Raw genomic sequence first — 23,025 nt, forward strand, 5'->3', positions numbered from 1 at the left:
GGGAGGGTTTGAAACTAAAGGTCACCAGAGAGGAATGAGCTGGTTAAATAAATAGGAGAATCAGCATGGCAATGATATTTGAATCCTTGCTCATGAGATCATCAAGAAGAATATTATAGATGGAGAAGAAAAGGAAGCCTAGGTGAGAGTCTTGAGGGACTCCCTTCAACATTAAAAGGTATGATGTGAATGAAAATCCATCAAAGAAAACTGTAAAGGAATAGTTGGAGAGGTAACAGAAGACCCAAGAGAGTAGTTTGAGGAAATCCTAGAGAGAAGGGTATCAAAGAGTGCTGAACTGTATTAGAACTATAAAAATTTAAGAAGGATGAGGACTGAGAAAATTGTATTAAATTTATTAATTAAAAGATCATTTTGTATCTTTGGAGATAGTTTTAGTTGAATTATGAGGTCAAAAGCCAAGAAGGAAGTGAAAGGAAGGGAAGCAGAGGAACCAATTGTGTGTCTTTCTAAAATGTTAGACACAAATGGAAAGAGATATATAGGATGAAAACTTGCTTGGATGGATGATAGATGGATGGATGGATGGATGGATTGAGTGAAAGTTTTATAAGGATAGGAGAAACATAAGGATGTGATTTTTTTTTACCTTTAAATTTTCTTGTTGTTCATTTTCACTTCAGTAAGATAGGAAAGGGCAATGAGCACACAATCATCATCATCATCATCATCACTCACATTTCATTAGAGCTTACTATGTGCTAGGCACTCTGCTATGCACTTTACAATTTTATCTCTGGAGATTAGTGATATTATCACCCTCATTTTACAGATGAGGAAATTAAGGACTTGCCCAGGGGATCACACATCTAATAAGTGTCTGAGGCTGGATTTGAACTTGGCTCTTCTGACTTCTGGTTTAGCATTCTATCCACTGTAACACCTTGCTACTTAGTATATTTCATAGTTTCCTCGAGGTTAAAACCCTTTAGAAAGACCGAATCAATGCTTGAAATCTGAGTCTTTGCATATAAGGTTTGCTGTTTTTGATCTTGGAGCATGAGCAAGTCACACTAATGTCATGGACATTTGGCTGGGAATCAGGAGACCTGAGGTTGCCTTAAAAAAAATAGGATATATGATCTTTCATCAACTAATTCAACAAATGTTTACTATATACCTATTATTTTTGGAACATCCTGATAAGGATATTAGGGAGTATGAAGACTGGTAAGTCAAGTCCCCTGTTTTTGAGTGAACTAATAAAATAGGGGAGTTTAAGATCTGTACATGAAAAGCTTTAAAACAAGGGTACCATATGCATAAAGTTAGTTTTACCTGGAAGTGGAAGAGGAGGAGTTTCTATTTTTTCCAGCACTTTTTCCAGTTCATACATAAATTTAATCAAATCAATCCTATGAGTATCAAAAAGTATGAAAGATGGCTGCCTACTCAGACATCTTTGAAAGGAAAGGAGGAAATAGGCGTTTATTAGGCTCTTATGATGCAGCGCTTTATCTTTTATTTGTTTGAAATGGGAAAGCAGAATAACTCCTTTCACTTTTATGATGGAATGCACTAGAGAAATTTAAGGTCTCCAACACATAACCTTAATCTGGGACTTTCAAGCCTTGCTCCTATATCTTCCCTCTGAGGCAAAGCAGAATGAATATAATCATTTTTTCTAGATAAAAACCCTTCAAGCACTTGAAGAGTGCCATCTTCCCCCCCTCCCCAAGTTTCATGTCCTTTTTTCCCTAGATAAGTTTTTCTCCAGTTCCTTTAACTCAATATGGCACAGTCACAAAGCCTTCTGCCACTCTGCTTTTCCTCCACTGAAAACTCTACTTTATGAATGAATGAAATAGAATGAATAAAAAATTTATTAGTGAATGGAATGAAATGAATGGTTATTAATGAATGAAGTAAAAGGTTATCATTCATTCAACTTTCTTTTAATATCCTTCCTTAAATGTGGAATCCAGAACCAAACAATATGTTAGATGGATTTTATGACTATGACATCATACAGAGGATGATCAAGTCTGTAGTCATGAGTGCTGTGGCTCCCAAAGGCTTATCTTAATTAATGTAAGGCAAGAGAGGCTACCAGTTAATGAACTTTTTCAACTATAGTGACTTATGAAAGTACACAAAGGGTCTGCAGTCTTCAACAGTGGAGAGTGTAGTGACTCAATTGACATCATGGTCCCTATAGGTGAGTGAATGAAGAACATAAGAGCAAATTCTAATAGGTGTGTGATCAATGGGCACCAGAGAGATTCAGGGAGGGGCCCCCATAGGAGTACAAAAATATAGAATTGTGTGATTTTGTCTTGGGGATGGGAAGAGGGACTTTATCATATCTCCAAATCCTTCCTATTATTCATGAGGCTTGGAGAAAGTGGGAAGTATTGAGAATTCACAATTCTATTACTTGTAATTCATTTATTTAAGAGGGGACAGAGAAACCATAAATATAAATATATATATATATGTCCATATTACAAATATACCTGAGACCATAAGGAATAATAGTTACATATAGCATTTTACAATCTGCAAAGTACTTTTTCAAACAGCTTATTTGAGTTTCATAAAATGTTGAAGATACTATTATAGTCATTTTATTAATAATAAAATTAAATTTTAAAGAGAACAGGTAGGATGCACAAATTCATACATAACGATGAGTCAGACATGGAATTTCTACTTAAATCATGTCTGACTTCAGATCTAGTACTTTTCCTACTTCTCAATGATACATCCATTGGGACATTGATTATATTGACAACTGAATAAAGCAGTTAGGGGTACTGCAGTGGAAAGAGCATTGAGTTTAGAACCAGAAAGACTTATTTTCCCAAGTTCAAATGTGGTCTCGGACACTTATTAACTGTGTGGCTCTGAGCAAATCACTTAGCCCAGTTTGCTTTAGTTTCCTTATCTGTAAAATAAACTGGAGAAGCAAATGGCAAACCACTCCATATCTCAGCCAAGAAAACCTAAATTCTCATAGAAAATGAGACATGACTGAAATCACTGATCAACAACAGCAAAAAGAGAACTCTCTGACTCAAGTAGCTCTTGAATTGGCCTAAGACACATACCTGAACTCTCCACATCACTCATTTCTTCGGTTAAAGTAACTGAAAGCATAGATATTAAAATTCAAATAGGATCTCTGAGAGGAAGTGATGAGTTAAGTCATTATCAGTCAATAGCCAAGTTCCAATTATTTTGTGAAATTAGTTTTATTCATTCTCAGCGTTCCTAGAATGGGATTCTTGATCCATAAAATTAGATGAAAAAAGGAAGGCAATAGGCACCATGGACAGGGTAGTAAACATGGATTCAGGAAGATATGAGTTCAAATTCTATCTCAGACATACATACCCAAAGCAAATCATTTAATCCCTATGGATCTCAATTATCTAACCTATAAAATTAAAACATTGGACTTGATGGCTTTTAAGACCCCTTTTTAGCTCTAAATCTATGATTTTTTTCAGGTTAGTGGAGAACTTAGAAAGGATAGACAACATGATTTTCCTGAGTTCATGGACATATGACTAATCAGAGAGAGGATTAGCTTCAGGATTGCCAATTTCCTGAGTGTCCTGAGAAATGGATGGAATCTCAAGGGTGACCTATATCTAAATATGAGTTCCTTCTACAGTATACCCCAAGTGTCATCATCTCACTTCTACTGTCCTGAAGGTCCTCCAATGAGAGAGAACCTATAGAGGTCCCAAGTTGGTCCATTCACCTTTGGGATAGCTCACATTGCTAGGAAGTTTTCTCTGATATCAAACCTAAATATGTCTCTCTACCACTTCTATCACAGTTCATTTTTTTTAACATTCCAAAGGGAAACAAAATAAATCCAATCTCTCCTCCACATGACAGACCTTGAAATATTTGTAGACAGCCAGCACTTGGCATCAGCCCTACTGCAAATCTTCTTTTCTCCAGTTTAAAAATCCACATTTCATAATAATAGGATAATATATTGACATTTCGAAGGAAGCTTAGAGGTCACTTTGTAGAACTGTGTCACTGGAAGAGATGAAGAAACTGAGGACTATAGAAGTTAAAAGCAAGTGGGTAGTGCACTGAATAGGCTTCAGGACTTCCAGTGAGGAAAACTTGAGTTCCAAACAAGTATCAGATTCTTACTAGTTTTGTGATCTTGGACAAGTCACTCTTACCCCATTTGCCTCAATTTCCTCATCTGCAGAATAAGCTGGAGAAGGAAGGCAAAACAACTCCAGTATCTTTGCTAAGAAAACCCCAAATGGGGTGTTGAATAGTCAAACACAAGTGAACAATGATAACGACTCCAACAATGCTAACTTTAAATGACTCGCCTAGGGTCATATAGGAACCAAGCAGAAGATCTGATCCTCTCATTTCAAATTCTGTCCCCTTTCATTATCCTGAAATGCCTCTAGTTTAAATCTGTACTGAGATGATAGTGATAACAATAACAATAACAACAAAAACATTTATATAGATTATGGCACACGGGGAGGAGCAGCTCAGGCTTATCCAAAAAGATGGGTTTGAGGGTTGCCAGGTCCATTTGGACTCGGTCTTGCTTGTGCAGTCGGATGCTCCTAAAAAAATTAATAGCAACACTGAATGACTGGACCCAGCAGAGGAGCAAACTATGAAAGAAATCATATTTAAAAGTGACACTGGGCTGTCTGATATGCATCTAAACACCAAACAAAAGGCAATTCATAATGCATCAGAATGCCATTGGTCAACCTGTTTTTCAGTCACAATTGAAAGTTTTGTGTAATAATGTTTCTTGGAAAGATACTCAAGTTAAAGGTAAAAAACAAGAACAAAAAACTATTCAAATAACAAATCTTGTCCATGATGACGGAAGCGTTCAGGAATATACTGTTGAGAATAGCAATGGGGCAGATTTGCTGAACAAGAATGAAAAGCAAACTTGCCTTTGTATGAGCTTCTAAGTTCTATTGGATAATCATGGTGGTGATGATGATGGGTAATGGAAATGACAAGAAGAGAATGGATTTTTTTTCTGATACAACAAAATGTGGACAAAAAATAAGATACATCCTCAAATTTTGACATAGGAAGAAGAAAATTTCAATGGAGAAGAGCAAAAAAATATCCACCACAATATGTTTAAAATAGAGCACACCAAAGCTATCCCCTTTGGAAGATGCTGGTAAACAGGAGTTGTGAGGAGCTGTGACCTATTCGAAAGTTGTGCTGTGCTTGCGCTTGGGGCTGGCACCAGGGTAGCCAGCATCATCACAGCAACAGTTGTTGACTGTTTACTGCACAGATATGAGTAAAGATCTCCTGGCTAGGGCTAACAGAATGTTGCCCTAAACAGGCATCTGTTTAGAAGGAGATCCAGTTAAGATTAAAGAACTGAATTGCCTGAATGATGACATATATTGATCTTCAACTTCCTTTCAATTAGTCTGAAGAAGAAATTTCTGACTTGTGTGCTCATGCTATTACCATAATAGCAGCTGATATTTTTTATGATGATCTCACAAATGCATTATTTAAAACACTCTCCAGAATTATTCACAATTTCAAAAATGCATGTACAATCTACTTATAATAGAAAAAAGATTAAACTTCCCCTTAGACAATTGGACATTATACATAAAGCATACAATCATTTTTTTATTTTTCCTAAATGATTTATAGAAGTTCAGAGATGGCAAAATGAAGTTTTTCATAGAGCCAGTTGAAGCTACTTTTCCCCAGTTCCTTGTTTATGAATGTATAGAGCAGTTGGAACTCTGGAAGATTATTACTGCACCAATAAATTGATCTCTCATGTGAACAAAGCTAAAAATACTCCTCTAAGTTGGTTTATTACAATTATTTCTAAACCGTATTTTCAATAAAATCAAAAGCTATCAAATTATTTTATTTTAGCTTTTAGAATTAAAAATGGTTAATGTAAAAAAAAACAACAACCCACCAATATTTAAATATTTTTTATTATGTCAGACACTGTGCTAAGTGCTTTACAATTGTTATTTCATTTGATGGGAGTGATATGTAATTCTATACTCTCAGACTATAGACAGGTGACATCCTGCTTCCTGAACTGAGGTTAACAAGCCAGAAAAGAATTTTTGAGCTTGGTTAATTGCAAATTAAGTGCAGATCCTCCTCCCTTTGTGTTTCCAGCAGTCTCCCCTGCCCCATTTAATGCAAGGATTGCTTGAAAAATAGCTAGATTTTCAGTTCCCTTCTGGCTCAGGGGTACCATCCATGATAACATCTTCATTCCTTCTTTGTTACACAGAAAATAAAAACAGTACAAAAGACTCTAAATGGATGTATGAAGTCCGTTATCCTGGCTAGCTTGTGGTGAGATTTTAACCTCTGTCCTAAGAATATACCGCCTCCATACTCCCAGGAGCACCCTATCCCAGTGATTGCCTCCATATAGCAGACTAATTTCCTAAACTATATAGGACATTTTAGTACTGCATTCACCTCTGGGACTGCAGATTGCTACTGCCATTGTTGATTTAATGAAATGCATTTCCACAGTGTTAGGAGAATTTCTAAGTAGCTAGTATCCTATTCATTCCTGCCACACCCAAGGCAGTCATTTCTAGAAGGAAAAAAAAAAAACGCTATGAAAAGAAACATCATATATTTTTTTTTAATTCAAGCCATTCACAATTTATTAAACTGAGCTGCATATTAATCCGCACAAAATATGAATGTTTCTATTTCATGGAATCAAGGCATTTCCACGGAGAGTATATTGACTCTTGATGACGAGGACCTGTGTTGATTTTATCTCTTATGGGACAAGTGACCCTGGGCAAATCACAACTTCCCCACTCCTCAGCTTCTTTATCTGTAAAATGGATAGAGTATAAAGTCCCTTGGAGTTCTAGAGCTACAATTCTATGATCTTCTCTTAGGAACAACACCCATAGGCAACAATTGAAATTTTCTGCTTCCTATGTCAAAATTTGAGGATGTATCTTATTTTTTGTCAACATTTTGTTTTCTCAGAAAAAAAATTAAATTAACTCAGTGAAAGAAATGTTTCTGAAATGCCTGTGACATTCATTCTTTCATTTCTTTGCTTCCTCTTTTTTCTTTTTTGGAGAAAAAATATAAGCTGAGAGATATAGTCGAGAATCCCCAGGTTTTAAAATCCTGGAGGTAGGAGGAACCTTAGAACAGAACATATCAGAACCATGGAAAAGATTGGCTCTGGAGTCAGAGCCTTTGGGGTTATAGGACTTGGGTTCAAGTATGAGCTCTGCCACTTTAGGACTTATGCATGATTGGTCAAATTATTTAAAGTATGCCTGCCTCAGTTTCCTCACCTGTTAAATGATGAGATTGGACTTGGTGTTTTATGATGGTCCTTTCAATTCTAAATACATGATACTATGACCTTAGACTATAAAATGTCAAACTAAAGAGACCTTAGAACATAGAAAATCAGATCTGGAAGAGTACTTAGAAAACAGAATAGCAGAGCTGGGAGGGAGCATATGATGTAAGAAGTAAGAGAGGATTTAAGAAGCAGAGCATTGAATTTCAGTGAGAAACGATGTTAGAGATCACCTAGTCCTATTCAAATATTATTACTCACTGAAATTTGGGGCATCATGATGCATTTTGTGTGTGTGTGTGTGTGTGTGTGTGTGTGTGTGTGTGTGTGTGTGTGTGAAATTCGCCATGAAAATGGGGCAGCATTAATTTCAGCAGTGACATCTTTACCACATTTATAATTTTCATCCAATTCCATGTTTCCTTTTAATATTTTTGTAAAATTTCTCCTTCAGTTTCCTTATTTTTTTTGGAAAACTATATTGGGGATTCAGTGATTGAATTTGGTTCCTCTGAAACAGACAAAGTAGGTAGGGTCCCTTATTCTCTCTTTCTTCATACAGGAGTCTTGTGTCTCAGTACCATGAAAGTTTCTAAGACCTTAAATTTAAACAATTAAATTAAATTGTTCCCTTGTCCAGAGAATGTTTCCAACTTTCTTCCATTTCCTTTTCCAAATTCTAAATCCAATCCCTCCATTTTAGTATTGATTCGTGTTGTTTTCTGAATTGATTGTGTAATTCTGTACATGTCACCGAACTTCCTTAAATCTCAGTTTTTACTCCATAAAATAAATGACTACAATGATCTCTAACTTCCCTTTTGTAGCAGGAATTTTGGGGGTGTGACATAAAGTGGGGATTTATGCTGGTTCAGAGCAAAAGTTTCTCCCATAATCTGGATATTCTTTTACACGTCCCAGTCTCTAAAAAGTTATAACCACTGGAAATCATATAGATCACATATCCTTTCCTTTGTCTCCTCATATCTGACAAACAGCAAGAACCCTCAGCAGGAAATTTCCATAATTGACATTTCCGTCAATTTTGAGTTCAGGGTTTTTGCCATCCTCAGGAGCTGAGCTGGTTGTTTATTTAGGCAAAATAGCCTCCTACAAAGTGTGTTGAGAAATAAACTACTTCTGAATATCTCAGCTACCTACTTTTCATAGTATCACCCTGCCTCCCTTCCGGTTGAGGTTGACAATTCAAATGAAAAAGAAACTAAATGAGGTGGAATAGTAGGGGAAAATCAGAGGAAATTTTATAAATTCAAATCTTTGTCATATTGAGTCATTCTTAGCCACAATCTATCATCCAAATTTCTTAGCATTGCATTCAAGGCTCTCCACAATCAGGTACTATTTCCCATCTTGCTACCCTAACCTCACATTGTTTCCTTATAGAGAAGCACTGTATTATTATCATCATTATTTTGCCGAGGCAATTGGGGTTAAGTGATTTGCACAGCTAGGACATGTTAAGAGTCTAAAGGCAAATCTGAACTCAGGTCTTCCTGACTTCAGGGCTGGTGCTCCATCCACTGCACCACCTAGCTGCCCCTAGAAGAATTGTATTATAAGGGAAAGAGCAAGGAACTTGAAAACAGACTCTAGTCAGGGTTGATAATTTACAAAACACATCTTTTAGGCATTCATGAAAGGTATAAAACTCACAGAAATGAACAGGGAAACTAATGCTAATTTAAAAACAGAAATGGTAAGCCATGGATAACAAACTGGTTCTCAAAATTAAAGGAAGCATAGTACTAAATTCAAGAATAGGTAAGAATTTCTTAGGTCCAAGATAAAAGGTGTTAGCTTATGTTGATACCTACTGCTCAAGGGAATTAGTCAACTAAGCAGGTATTTAAATGTGTATTAATTGACCACATCCGAGCCTCAGTTAACCTATTCTTGAAATGGTGACAATGTTACCTCTAGATCCTTCTTGGCAAAGTGTTTCTGAGATCCAAATGTGAAAATTTAGATAAATGACATAAATCTCTGTTATTAACATGAAGTGGTGATTCTCATCTTAGTATCTATCTCCTTTTCCTTTTTTCATCTCCATGTTTCTTTCTTTATTCTTCCCTTTCTGTCCCATGCATTTGAGAGATTGTGAATAAAAGGAAGAGACCAACATCTCCCACAAATATCAAGATAAATACCAAATGGAAAGAAACATGATTTAGAAAGAAAAGATAACCAAATAAGAAAGGGGAAAAATACTTTTTAGATCTATGAATAGAAGAGCTTGATGGTAAAACAAGTAACTGAGAGGATCACAGAAGGTAAACTGGATAATTTTGAATTTATAAAATTTAGATGTTATACACAGAAATCTAATGCAGTTAATTAGACAGGAAACAGGTAAATGATCAAAAGTGCAATAAGTTTTTCAGATAAAATTCGATTTCCCAGATACATAAGGAACCGATTAAAATTTATAAGACAAAGCACTATTTTGTAATATATAAATGGTCAAAGGATATGAGTAGGCAGTCTTCAAAAGAAGAAATCCAAGTTGTATCAACAACATGAAAGAGGTTCAGAATCACTAATAACCAGAGAAATGTAAGTTAAATCAATTCTGAGGGAGGGAAAAAAAGAAGGAGGGGGAGAGGTTCAGCAGGAGAGAAGAGAAAAAAAATCAGTTATTGGGAGATACAAGGTAGCTTGCTAGGTAGGATCTGACATGTAATAGGTCTGGGCAGGAAAACTGGAATAGCCAATCAGTGACATGACCCTCTCTTCTCCATTAAGAGACAGAATAGTTCAGAGAGAAAAGTGCTGAATGTCACATTTGAATCCTGTTTCTGCCACTTATTTATTTCTTGGGTTATCCTGGGATAAATCACCTAACCTCTCTGGGTTTCATTTCCTTTCTCAACAACAAGAGGAGATTGGATTCCCTGACTTCCAAATTTCCTTCCATTTTTAGATCCATGATCCTATGAATATTGGCCCAAGGCTAAATAAAATCTTCTTGATCATCTTCTTCCAGAAGCATCCTGCCAATTTTAGTCAGTTCGGGCAGACAATACAACATGACAGAAAGATCACAGGATTTGCCAATCTAGCCTCTGCTCATCATGTTTGATTTGGAGCCCAACTCTCTCTCTAGGTTTCTTTTTTCTTCTATTAGTGAGGCAATTGGAGTAAATAAGTTTTAGTTCTAAATCCTCTAAAGTTACAAGAATGGGAGGCAGACTTATAGATATGCAAATAGAGCTAGAGCCTTTAGTGCAGTCACAGATGTGACAGCTAGGATCATCTGGCTATGAACAAGGTATTGAAAGGATGATTGCCCTCACTCTGCCTTTTCAAGTACAAATGCCATCCATGGATGCATGATGGGTATCCACGTTGTGTTCTTCTTCCACTGAGTGGAAGATAAACTGATAAACTGAGGCACTTGAGAAAGTGTCTCTGCCTTCTTGGGAAGCAGCCAACTGATAGGGAAAAAGGAGGACAGAGTTCAGAAATTTAGACTTATCTTGTGTGTTGTTTTTTTTTTTTTGCCTCGATGTCTAAATGGAGAATTTTCATCCATATCCCGGTGCCCACTTTGGAGATCCTGAGTTCCAAGGGAGAAGTTTTACCAAGCTGCCTTCAGAGATCTTTCATTTCTGGAAGGAGAGGGGACATGGTGGTCTCGTTCTGCCTTGGGGGAGAACTGAGATTGCTTAGTGAAGCTTCTTGCAGAAACAAAACCCAAACCAATTTTGTGGATCCCCCCACCCCATACTCCATTGGGCTGGATTTTCATCACCTCTGCTGAGTCATCGCTCTGCAGCTGCATCTTTGTCCATCCAGCCCTACTGATGCTCCCTGGAAGGCCAGGGAATCCTCTGGGTCCGGGGAAGAGGGAACCTTTAAGGGGCGGGGATGTCTAGAATGAGAAAGAAAGTTGGGGGCCAAAGGGAGGAGAAATGAGAGACGGGGGAAAGAGTGGACAACTAAACTATGGAGGCAAAAGAAGAAAGGAGGAAAGGTCAAAGAAGGGAAAGGGAAAGGGAGGAAAGAACCAGGCTAGGAGAAGGGCGGAGCAGCCAGAGGAGAGGGCCAGGCTTTGGGGGCGTTGTTCAGAGAGAGCAGGTGTCAGATGGGGAGCTTCTGCGGCGGCGGCTGCTGCTCTGCTACAGGATTGAATGACTCAGCACCCTCCTGCTGCAGTTCTGTGGGGCGGGGAGGAGAGCTCCCAAAGCAGCCCAGCCGGGCCCAGCCCGATCCTGCCCCACCTGGTCGGGTCCTCCTTTGCCCCACCCACCCATTAAACCCAATCCAATTCCTGCCCTTGCACCCCCTTACCCAAATGGTTGTCTCCTCTGTCCAACTCCCCAGGAAGCCCTCTGGGAAGCTGCTGGTGCATCCCTGGAGGGCTGCATGCAGTAAGAGGCTAGCTCAACCACAACCCCACGGTACCAGCCCATCGTATTGTCATTATAAAACGAATTAACACCCCCTCTCCCCTTTCACCAGTCTTTAGTCTCGAGGAAGGGGCTCCTTTCTGTGTCGGTCTGAATTTTAGGGATTCGAGAAGAACCTCAGGAACTCGAGGTAGCCAACTTGTTCAAATGCCTTCATATAGGATTCCTCACCCCTCCCTCTATCCTTTTCCCTGTTCTAGTCCCCAACTTCTTCTCCCTCCCCATCTCTTTCCTTCCAGGCTTTGTTTTTCCCTATTCTCACTTCTCTCTTAGTTTTCATAATTACTCCTTTCCCCCCCTTTCTTTTCACTTCTTTCTTTCAACTTTTCTCACCAAATTTCAGACTTGGAAGGCATCCCAGAGACTGGCTCGTCCAGGGCTGCTGACCCATTTTGTGTCCTGGTTCCCTTTGGTAGTCTGGTGAAATCTATGGGCCCTTAGAGAAATACATGGAAGGTAATGCTAAATTTGGGTTAAGGGTTAATTAAAAATGAAGATGTAATCCTCCCCACCTATACTTTGGCAGTCCCTGAAATATGCACATGGACCCCCAGATCTACCCCTAACAAGAATTTCCCTCTTCCTTCTCCTTCCTTTTCCTCTTCTTATTTCCTTCCTCTCCCCTTGCTCCCCATTTTCCCATCTCCTCTTCTTTCTCCTTTCCTCTCTCCAAGCTCCCCCTTCTCATTTTCCCCTTGTTCCCTCCCTTGGCACCGACCTCGCTCCTTCCCAGCCCTTCCTCACTTCCCCACAAAGTTGCTGCAGTGTTGAACTTTTGCCAGCAGGACAGACTGCAGTCTCTCCAGCAGCAGTAGAGGCGAGGCGGGGCTCCTCCCTGCTTGCGAATGGGGAGATATCAATTTGCTCGGGTGGAAGGACCGCCGCACCCAATCTTTTACTTAAGTTTTTCTCTCCAAATGTTCTCTCCCCCCAGTAGACCAAAAAATAACTCCAAGGACTTCCCACCCGATCTCCTTGCTCTTAGCTAAATTCTGGCTCGGATTCTACAACAAATCTGGCTCTCTTGTTCCCTCTCTTCCACCTCTCTCTTCCCTGCCTTGTAATCCTTCCTTATTTTACCGACTAGAGGCGCTGTAATAAAAGGCAAAGTGATGCTCAGATTTTGCTGCTTGGTTTTCTTAGTTTCCTGCTTCCTTTAACACTCCTTTTCTGTCAGACCTTTTTTCTTGGGGTATTTTATCTAGAAGAAGGGAAACTGAGTCAGGAGTGCTGTGGATCCATCTCGAAATTGACTATTGTTAAATTTTCCATGTGAGCATTTATGCCTCCAAAATCTGCAAAAGCCACAAATCAAGGCTCGATTATAATTTTGTTTATTGATTAGCCTTTAGAAAATGCTGGATCATAAAATGCTTCATTAGTAAGGAAGGCTAAATTTAAAAGTGTGTCATAAGTACATTTTCCTATTCCAGAGAGCTCCATTTAGAGCTCACACTAAATGAAAACTATCAGGTGTAAAGGGGGCAGGAGCATTTGCTTACATGCTTCCTTCTCCCCTAGGAGAACAACTGTTTTATCAAGCTGACTTCCTGCTAATAGAAAATGCTGTCCATTATTTACTCACTTCCCTAGCAAGGATACTTGCCATTTCCCTTGCTGTCTGTAGTAACAACGACTAGCTGAACTTTTATTTTAATTTCAATTTAATATGATCTCCGTGGGAACAAGCAGTTTCTCTTTTTCAAGATCAGGATCTATAGCTTGGAGGGGCTTTAGCTTCTACTCCCCCTTTTAATGTGAAAAAAGATAGTTTGAGAGAATCACAGATTTTGAGCTAGAAGCACTTTCACTTTAGTCATTTTCTAGTTCAAATTCTATTTTGCAGATGAGGAAATGAAGTCAATTCAGGCCAAATTTCTTTATACAAGTTATAAATAGCTATGCTGGGCTTTGAACTCGGGTGCTTAGATTCCAAATTCAGGACTCTTTACAATGCCCCTCTCTTAATCAAATTTGTAAATTTTTGTCCATCCCATCAGCAGCATTTTCCCCATTATTCTTTTTGTCCACTCTCCAACCTTTTTCCCATTAGAATTAACTCTTCTCATAGACAGTGTTAGTTTTCTATGGCTTTTCTTCTATTCTAGAAAATATTTTCAGCTTTGTTCTTCCAAATTATATATCTGTTCTCTTACTCCCAGATGACTTTTAGGGAAAAAAGTGTCCTTTTTGTGTTGACTAGCAAAACCACTTATTTTCTACATCTATTTTTTTCTGACTCTGGAAAATGAACTAGTTGAGATGATCTTTAAAATTATTTCTAGTCTGGGAGTTTATGATAGTGTGGTCCACCTCCTGTCTATAATGGGTTAACTATAGTTTGTCCTCTTCTGTCTTAGAGACTGGAGTCCAGTGGAAAAATGGGTAGGAGCTAATGCTTGTTCATGACAAAGCATAATCCTGCAGCAAGGGCTGTTCTCCAGGAGACAGAGTTTGGGCCCTTGGCGAGACAGAGGATGAGGTAATGTTGCTGGAGGGAAAGGGAAAGGAGTCTGTAACCTTTGAAAGTGAAGAACTGGGTTCCTCATATCTTTAGTGGGAATCATATCTAGTTTGACATGGAGGGATGCCAAAGGAAGTCTGCTTTCCCATCTTGGGATTTTGACAAGCATTCTTCTGACCAAACAGGGAAACAAAGGGCCAGTTCAAACATGACTCTCAAGGCAAGAAAGCCCAAAGAGATCCAGTGTAACTGACACCAGGGTCAAGACACTCAGGTTCCCCATAACCCTTAAATATCGCTTCCAGAGACATTTGCAAAGGGGCTGAGAAATTCCCCAATTTTAAGATTCCCTCAAAATAATGAAAAAAAAATTAAATTGCACGCAACAAATGTTTATTAAGCATCTATAAAATGGAAGTTATGACGCTAATATTTGTGGATACTACCATTATAAAGTGATAGTACAAAGACAAAAAAAAATTAGTCCCTCCTCCATGGGAACTTACATTCTACAGAGAATTCATAGGTAAGTGTTAATATTTTAGTTGTTCCCTTGAGGGATTTATGGAATTACAAAATCTCCTGCTGCTAAGACCTTAGAAATTTCTCATTTCATAAATAAAGATAAAGCCCTGACAGGCAGTATGAGTTGCCCAAGGTCATCCTATTGTGGCAGAACAAGGACTAGATTCTAGGAATCTTTTTAAAATAAAGTGGGATAGAGTTTTAGACATGGGCTCAGAAAACTAGGAGAGCCCTTTGATCACTTGCTAGGTGGCAGCCTCCATTTCTTTATCTATAAAATCATGAACTTATTTACAGGACCTCTAAAATCCCTTCTAGCTCTAATACATTATGATTATATGAAAAGACAACGCATGAAGGAGACGTCAGGATTTAGGGATAGTTCTTATATCAGTTCTATTTGGATATTTTTAAAAAATTTAAAACAAATAGAAATTTAAAAAATAAAATGAAAAAAAGTGCCATATATACAGCATAAGGAAGGATTCAAAACATGTAACAATAAATTTCCATTTCCAGAAACTGTATATAATAGAACACAATGCGTTCAGAACTGTTTATCTCCATCTTTACTTCTTTGTTGGTTTTGTTCTCTGCTGTGCACTTTTTACTTTATTCTTTTCCTCTTTTCTTTCTTCCCCCTAACATCCTCCAAGCAAACTACAGTTAATATGGATATATTTGCTTACATGGATATTTACATATACACACATGTATACACAATATACATATATACATTATCTCTTGTTTACTATCCCTGCTAATTCTTTTACTTTATTTCCACTGGCTACCTTGCCTTACTATTATGTAACCTCCCTGCCACTTGCAGCATCCCCCCCATCCAAGGATTCTTCCCATATTCATTCTCTCTACTCTTTCCTTCTCTCTTTATCCCTTTCCCATTAATCTACACACTTTGTCCCACTCCCATTAATCTACATATCCTTCTATAGGCTGCCTTATTCTAATCCTTTTATTTCTTTGTAGATTTTGGAGGTGTTATATCCTTTTAGGCATATGTACACACATATCTATGTATCTATTGATATTTTAAACTTCATATATATATATATCTATATATTTGCATATAGATATAGATAATCTATCTATATCTATCTATCGACATATATCTATAGATAGATATACATATACCTGTATATATGTGTGTGTATATTCTTCCCTCTTTAACCAACTTCCAATGTGAGTAGGATTTCAGAACTATCAGTCTTCCTACCCCATTTAATTCCTCTGTGTCAGTTCTTGTTCTTGCCCTTATTCATATAGCATAATTACTGTTTTTATCTTTTCCTACATGGTTTTGCATTATATTCAGCTCTACTCCATCCTTTCTTTTGAATACCCAATTACTATTGACAATCTAAGATATAGTTTACATTTCCATATATAAAACATAAACAGTTTGTCCTTATTAAGTACCTTGAAATTAATCTTGGATGTTGGCTTTTATATGTTAATTTTTTTCTTGAGTTCTGGTATGTTTGCAACAAAATCATAAAAATACGACAGTTCATTGAATGTCCTTTCTTTATTCAGTTGTATATTTTATTTGTTGGATATGATATTTTTGGCCACAACACTAGTTCTTTTGATTGTCAGTATATAATATTCCAGGACCTACAGTCTTTTGTTGTAGCCACTGATAGGTCTTGCATAAATCTAATTGTAGCTCCATAATATTTAATTTTTATTGTTTGTAAAATTTTAGCAATGTGGTTCCTATATGTTTTCCTTGTAGGATCTCTTTCGGTATTGATCAGTGGGTTTTTCCCTATGTCTACTTTCTCTTATTCTATCACTTCAGGACAGTTTTATTTGGCTATTTCTTATATTGTTGCATCAATTTTTTTGATTATAGCTTTCAAGCAGTCCAATCATTCTTGTTTTCTCTTCATCTGTTCTCCAAATCTGTTGTTTTTCTTATGAGATGATTCACATTCTCTTTTATTTTTTAAAAATTCTTTTCTTTTATTATTTCTTGGTCTCATAATTTCACTGGCTTCCCCTTGTCTAATTCTAATTTTCAAATAGTCATTTTCTTCTTAAGATTCCTTAAGATTAGTTGGTTGGCTTCCTTTTTGTAATCCTTTTGTTTTTCTGGGATTGTTCTTACTTTTTTCCTTAATTTCTCTCCTTTGATTTTTAAAGTCTTTTTTTTTTTTGAGTTTGAATAAACTCAAATCTTTTTTTTTTGTGTATGTGTGTGCTGGTAACCATTTAACTACCCTTTGGAGTAGGAGAGACTTTTTTTTTTTTTTACTTTAGGACCCTCCTCTGAAGATAAACTCTATTCTTCCCTATTCTCACAGTAATTTTCTGTAGTTATGGTTTCTTCTTTGTCTGCTCATAAAAAAAAGAACCTGTTAGTATAATCACCTCTAGTCTGGGGATGGGAGGGTCTTCTGGCTTCAGGTCTCCCTTTATATCTCCCCTCTAACTTGGAACCCCAAACCAAGAACTCCACCCTCCTGTAAATGCTTGCAGTTGGTAATGCCCTACTTCTGTATTCACTCAGTGCTGGTTCTTTCTCACCCAGGAAGTTGCATATTTGTGCCTAGAGTTCTTTATCAATATATACCCCAGACTTCCCAATATATACCCTAACCAATTCTCCATACTATTCAGGAGATGAAAAAGGTTCCTGAAGTCTGAATCCAGCTAGTGAATCTTTTTTGACTCACTCTGTGTCTCAGGATGATTTCTGTTTTGCCCCAACTCTTTTTTGTTTTTCACCCATCTATGTTCACCCTAACTAGCAATTTTTTGTCTGTAGAGAAAATCTGAAGAACTTAGAATTTTCTGATCCTCTCTACCATTTTCCCAGAATCTTCTTTATCCTAGTTGTTACATAAGAGATAGGCAGATCACCATCAGAGTGTGTTTTTTTTTTTTTTTGTTTTTTGTTTTTAAGAATGAGGAGCTCAAATATCTTGATATCTAAAGTCTATAATAATTCAAATATTTTTATTCCATAAATCCTGCTGGTATGGTAAGAATTCAGGTACTTCTAATTTTCTGTGAATTCCATGTAGAATGTAAACTCACTGAGCGCAAGACTTTTTCTTTTTTAAGTTTTGTTATTTCCAATAGTTAACATTTAGGAGGTACTTAATAGATGTTGATTATGGTGCAGCTAGGTAGCATAAGATAGAGCTCAGGGCCTGGAATCAGGAATACTGTAATTCAAATTCACATGCTAGTATTGTGACCCTAGGTAAATCATTGAATTCTGTTTGCCCCAGTTTCTCATCTGTAAAATGAGCTGGGGAGAGAAACAGCCAAAAATTCCAATATCTTTGCCAAAACACCAAATGGGGCCACAAAAAGGTTGGTTATTTGATAGTTTTAATGTAGATTTGGCATAAGAAATTCAGGTAAAGTAAGTCCTTCTACAATGTAGATAAATCAGAGTTTTAGAGAATTTTACTCTTTTCCCAGGAACACACAGTCCCAGAATATGTGTCTGGGGCAGGATTTCAACCTGGTTCAAGAAGATCTGACATTGACTCTCTGGCCTCTACACCGTACTACCTTTTTTCTTCAATTAACAACTACCTGGAAACAATCAACAATTAATCAACCAAATAGTATTTATTAAATACCTACAATATTCCCAACACTGTGCTAAGTACTAGTAATACAAAATCAAATGTGAAACGATTCTTATTCTGTAAGAGCATACAATTTAGACAATCTACTTTGGGTCTGGCACAGCAGGACATTCAACTCCAGGAGGTTAAATGGGCACGCAGGAGAAAAGAGCCAGTGTGAGGGAATGGGAAAATAATGAAAATAAATTTTTGTATTTGGTAAATTCTAAATATGGGCAAAGGAAAATTTGTTGTTGTTGTTGTTGTTGTACCATATTTTATTCTTCATAATGCCACTTGAGGTTCTCTTGACAAAAATACTGAAATAGTTGGCTATTTTCTTTTCTAAATCATTTTATAAATGAGGAAACTGAGGCAAATAGGGCTGAGTGATTTAGCTAGTATCCTAAGTGTCTGAGGCTAGATTTGAACACAGAGAGAAGAGTCTTGACTCCAGGTCTGCCACTCTACCCACCGTGCCACTTAGCTGCCTTAAGAAAGTGTAGCAATACATCTCAAAAATGCTTTAAATTTTCCAAAGTAGTTTTCCAAAATAGTTTACAAAGTAATTTAGATAAGCATATAAATATGCACATTTCATAGATAATAAATTTGAGGGTCATCAAGATAAAGTCACTTATTTACCCTCACATAGCTTGCAAGGATGACCTTGCTTTATGTGCTTTGTCAGAGTTAGGTTTCAACTTAGATCTTTCCATTGTGGTAGAGAGACAACTAATGTCTGTAATCAAAGGTCCTGAGTTCAAATCTTATCACTGACACTATCTGTGTGACCTTAGGCAAATTATTAGCTTTTTGATCCTGATGGCCTTGGAGGTCAATTTCAATCCTAGGTCTATGATCCTATGACTGGAATTTTAATCTTGCATCTGCTACTTCTATTGATATGACCTTGGAAAAGTAATATAACTTACTAGGACTTTAGTTTCCTCACTCATAAAAAGTAATATGAACTAGATGACCTTTGAGATCCCTGCCAGTTTTAAAGCCATGAACTTATGTCTCCCTTGTAGTTCTAGACCTTTAATACTAATCTATGTGCAAATTTAATGCAACATTATACAGTCTTGCAGAGTTTCATATCCTTGTATGATGAAAAAGAAATGGCCAGGGTAAACCTCTTTTCATTGGTGTACTTATGGTTCTTGATGGTTTAATCTCTCTTGTTGCTTGATCATTGTGCTGGTAGGAGCTAAGAAAAATACCAGAGATTTCTAAGATGGCCCAACTTTCTACTATTTCTAATCATTTGAAGATTTTTTCAGTAAAGGTGTCTATGTAGAGATGATCACACTTTTTAAGCTTAAGGAAGAAAGGAAAGGATAGTGATTTCAATTCCAATAGAGCCCTCTAGTCCCAAGGGGAGCTGTCCATGGTTTTGAAGGATAGTCATATTCCACTTCTCAACCTCTTTACTCTTCACCCCTCCTCCCCTTTACCCTGGTTTCTGCATATTCTTATATTGTTACAAGAAATCACATATTTTTATGAGCTTTAAAGTCACCCTTGTCAGCCAGTCTACTTAGTGCTATGAAATCAAATAAGCTTCAGACCATGCCCATGCATAATGTAAAGCTTTTAGATTTAGGAGCCCTTTCAATCCCCTTCCTACCTTAACTCTTAAAAATAAAATAAGGAGCAGAGCAGATCATCCAAATGATTCATTTATGTCCTAGGCTCACCATTCACCCAGACCCAATTTTGTCCAATAATGACATTCCTCTTCCTGGAGGAATAACTCTTGTGCCAAATACTTTAGAAATCCTGTTTTTATTTATCATAATTTCATGAGTTTAATGCACCGATTGTGTTAGGGAATGACAGGAATGACATTTGGTCCCCTGGGTATTAAGCAAAATGGAGATTTTAGACAATTATTAAGGTATATTTTGGTACCTTTCCCTTTACTTAAATGTCATTCTTTCAAGAAACATTTATTGGCAGGATACTGCAAGGTTCTAGAGAAGATAGGATTCCTACCTTAAAGGAACTTGCCTTCTAATAACAAAAAAACAAGAACAAATGGATAATTGCTATACAAATTAGAATGCAGTAAGCACACAAGTCACAGAAAGTCCTGTTTGAAGGGATCTTATAGATAATTAAGTACAATTAAGCATTTCACACAAGAGAGGGAAGTCATTTTACCAAAATTACAATATTGGAACCCTGCTCTTTAGATTCCAAAGCCATACTACCTTCATTAGACAGTGATATCTCTCACAGACTCAATGTACCCCAAATGGAAACCATAATCTTTTCCTCAAAACCTTTTCCCTTTACTCTTCAAAATCCCCTATTGCTATGCCAGGCAAACCATCCTCCCTGTCAGCAGTTTATAATTTTGTATTCCCTTCATTTCTGGAATGTTGGCCCCTACTTGTGGAAGGCACCCCTTTCTTATCTTTGTCACTCAGAATCTTTCTTTCATTGTGGACCTCTGGGACTCTGCTTTAATGCTGCTTCCTCCATGAAAGCTTTCCAGTGAGACACATAATATGGGCATATTTATTGCATTTAAAAGATATGGAAACTGAGGATCATTGTGGGGGGGAGCCTCTTACATATCAGCACACATTTATCAATTGTGATGATTTTTTTTCCAAAACTTAGATTTCCTGATAATGGATATTTTCCCCATACCTGAAGCTATTACCACTCATATGAAAGAGTGTTCCAAATCATTATTGATCAGAGAAATGCAAATTAAGACAACTCTGAGATACCACTACACACCTGTCAGATTGGCTAAGATGACAGGAAAAAATAATGATGAATGTTGGAGGGGATGCGGGAAAACTGGGACACTAATGCATTGTTGGTGGAGTTGTGAACGAATCCAACCATTCTGGAGAGCAGTCTGGAATTATGCCCAAAAAGTTATCAAATTGTGCATACCCTTTGATCCAGCAGTGTTTCTATTGGGCTTATATCCCAAAGAAATACTAAAGAAGGGAAAGGGACCTGTATGTGCTAAAATGTTTGTAGCAGCCCTATTTGTAGTGGCTAGAAACTGGAAAATGAATGGATGCCCATCCATTGGAGAATGGTTGGGTAAATTGTGGTATATGAATGTTATGGAATATTATTGTTCTGTAAGAAATGACCAGCAGGAGGAATACAGAGAGGACTGGCGAGATTTACATGAACTGATGCTGAGTGAAATGAGCAGAACCAGGAGATCATTATACACTTCGACAACGATATTGTATGAAGACATATTTTGATGGAAGTGGATTTCTTTGACAAAGAGACCTAACTGAGTTTCAATTGATAAATGACGGACAGAAGCAGCTACACCCAAAGAAAGAACACTGGGAAACAAATGTGAACTATCTGCATTTTTGTTTTTCTTCCCGGGTTATTTCTACCTTCTGAATCCAATTCTCCCTATGCAACAAGAGAACTGTTCGGTTCTGCAAACATATATTGTATCTAGGATATACTGCAACATATCCAACATATAAAGGACTGCTTGCCATCTAGGGGAGGGGGTGGAGGGAGGAAAGGGAAAAAATTGGAACAGAAACGAGTGCAAAGGATAATGTTGTAAAAAAAAAATTACCCTGGCATGGATTCTGTCAATATAAAGTAATTATTAAATAAAAATTTTAAAAATGGATATTTTCCCCCTTCCATCATTTCCCTTGTACTTATACATATACCTATTACATTATACAGTAGAATATAAACTTTAGGAGGGCAGTAATTTTGATTTTGGGTTTTGTATCCTCAGCATTTTGCATATAAACACTTAATACATACTGATGGAATTAATCATAGTACCATGGATTTTGATTGAAAAGGGACCTTAGAAGTTAACTACTTCAATTATTATCATTTTTTATATGAGGAAAATGCATACAAACACACAAGTAGTAAATACCTTATGTTGCCAGATTCCAAGCCAATATTCATTCCGACACACTCTGCTGTTATAAAATTCTATTCAGCTCTATGAAAACTTATAAGCAATGTGTTTTTATGAGGTTGGAAATATGCTGTACTAGAGTTAGAAACTGGAATTTTTACAGGATTGTTGTATTATACAATTAGAACTGGAAATCATCTTAGGAGCCATTTAGTTAGTCCCCTCTTTTTATAGATGAGAAAATTGAACATCCAAGAAATTAAATGATTTGCTCAAGATCACACAGGTTGTAGACTTTAGAATCAAACCCCAAACTAGCCTTATTATGTGCTGAGGGACCTTTCACAAGGCACCTACTCTGTGCTTCATTTTCTCTACCCATAAAACTATGTGATTATTTTAGTTAACCATGTATAGTCATGTCATTAAGAACTTAATAAGCACTTCCTACATACCTATCATTGTGTGAGAGATGTAAAGAAAGACCAAAGAGATCCTACTCTCACATAGAATAAGAAAGGCAACATTAAAAAGAAAATACACACACACACACACACACACAAGATATATGTAGGTAAAATGAGAATTAATCTCAAAGGGAAGGATCTAGCATTGAGGAGAACAATGATAAAGTGAAATTTAACCTGAGACTTGAAGGAGGCCAAAGAAGATAGGCTTTAAAGATCCTTCCAGTTCTAAATCTTCTGGTGATTCAATCACCTAATTTAATCAAGAAAGGTTTGTGAAGGTGAGTTAAATATGGAATAGTACAC

Source organism: Antechinus flavipes, chromosome 2 (genome assembly GCF_016432865.1).
Source record: "Antechinus flavipes isolate AdamAnt ecotype Samford, QLD, Australia chromosome 2, AdamAnt_v2, whole genome shotgun sequence".
NCBI lineage: Eukaryota > Metazoa > Chordata > Mammalia > Dasyuromorphia > Dasyuridae > Antechinus > Antechinus flavipes.